Below are 2,211 nucleotides of genomic sequence, written 5' to 3' on the forward strand. Positions count from 1 at the left end.
GGTTCTTTATGGAACATACAGCATTGTACATTTAGATTTTACTGTAGCTAGAGCACTTGAATATAATTTCAAATGTGAAAACATCTTATTTCAAATTTGATCAAAAGTATATTTACATCATTTTTCCTAGCAAACATTTTTGTGTGAGAGCGAAAGCAATAAAACCACTGATGTATCAGATTAGTTTTTAAGGTGAAATCTTTCCAGACACTTAGTATGTCTGCAAAGACCTTTAAAGTTTGTATAAAAGTCTAAAGTCTGGATGCTAGAAGACCTTGGGCAGAGTTTTATACAGAAAGGGTTACTTTGCACAAAGGGACCCCATAAACCTCTTAGAGACCATGAAAAAAAAGAAGAATATATTGTGACTTAACCAGGAATCTCAGGGGTGTGGGTCTCAGGATCTATAAGTGTTCAAATCCAGTAGCTGAACATTCTGTGGAAGGGCTATAACTGTATTTGTAACCTACAGATAAAGTTGTCTGTAAATTACAACTTTGCAATTACACCAAATTACATTATGTGAAGATCTTGTCCACTAACAATAGAGATCTTGGAAACTCAGAAATAAATTCTATTCAAAACAATGTGTTTCGACCTAGGGGCAAGGGGGGGAGAAACCCTGTATTGTACCTAACTTAAAAATCTGTTGACAGTTGGATGACCTAAGGAAACTATACTGAGAGGGTGTAGTTCAACATACCTTTCATTCCCAGGTTCACAGTTTAAATATAATGTTCTAGAGCTAGAATGTCAGCTCTATATATTGGTGGTATCCATTTATAATAGCTGACAATCTGCCTTACTTCAAAATGCCTTATAGGTAGTCCCACTGAAATGAATACGAGTAAAGTACTTGCCATAAGGAAGGGGTCTGACTCCTTATGCCCTTTTGATGGCTAGAAAATGATATTTAAACATTTGCTTTTAGGAACTGGCTTCTAGGTAGAGTAGAAATGCGTTAGAACCAATGGTCCAGGGGAACAGCAAGGGTTAATTTGTTTCTAAAAGTCAGTTTGTGACAAAGTTGCCTTCAAAGCAGACAGTGTCTGAGGCCAGTGGACAAGTGGACATACACATCCTGGAAAACTGAAGACGCGTACTACACTGTTCCATAATATTAGATAAAGTGGCTAGGTTGCAATGATGAGTGGTAGAGCCCCTGGGATTTCTGGTTTTGGTGGGCAGACAAAATCAGAAGGCCAGGTGTAACAGGGGGCCTTCCCAGGGCTGGTTAGAGTTGGCCTGTTTCTGGAAAAACTGCCCGCCTCTCTTGTTTTAAATGCTAGGGCTTGCTAAGATTTATTTCTCCAACTATTCAGTTGATCTAATAAAAGATATAAGATTGACTCAAAGAACCTTGTCTGTGTTAAGGCAGAACAGGATGAAAGCAGCAGGGATTGCAGCCTGTAACAAGGGGCCTTCCCAGTGCCAATTAGATCTCAGCCTGCCTACCTGTTTCTGGGTCAACCGCCCACCCCTCTTAGTTGGCCTGTTTCTGGAAAAACTGCCCGCCTCTCTTGTCTGCCATGTTTTGATGGAAAAATGATTAAGATGTTACTCAGGTGGGAGGCTGCCCATTTAAGACCCCGATGACTAGAGGTAGTATTCTCAGCTCTGAACCTTCCCCTACACTGGGCACCATGCATCACAGATAGCATCCCAGGAACCTAAACTCTTCTGTAACCCTTCTCTCTCTCTGGCTGTGGTCCCTGTTCTGGGACATTTGGCTCCCCCTTAGGCTTTGGCCCTGCCTTCAGGCCAGTCAGAATCCTAAGCCTCTTGCTCTGGGTATCCCTCGCAGTGGGCCCCTCACCCTTTTGACCCCCCTCAGGTGCTCGCCTCAGCATTGACCAGTTGATGGTCCATCCAGTCAGGTCTGAGCTGCTTGCCTTCTCTACCTCACGACTCCACTGGATCAAATGAACCTCAGACCAACTAACATCTCCCAGGTCTGGACTTTCCCCAGCCAGGACTGTGCGGGGACTGGAGGTTATCAAGCACCCCCTACTCACCTTTCACTAGGGAGGTTTGCAGTCCTGGTATTTCCTGGGGCTGCCATGCCACCAGCAGTCCTATCAGGCCTCCATACCCTGGCAGGGTGCAGTTTTAGGTCATGCCCAGGACCTGTATCCTCCTCCATCCCCACATCCCCAGCTCATATACCTCCAAGCTGTTTCTGGCACAGGGAGCTCAGCAGGGAGATGGTCT

The sequence above is a fragment of the Alligator sinensis genome, unplaced genomic scaffold (genome assembly GCF_000455745.1).
Source record: "Alligator sinensis unplaced genomic scaffold, ASM45574v1 scaffold490_1, whole genome shotgun sequence".
Taxonomy (NCBI): domain Eukaryota; kingdom Metazoa; phylum Chordata; order Crocodylia; family Alligatoridae; genus Alligator; species Alligator sinensis.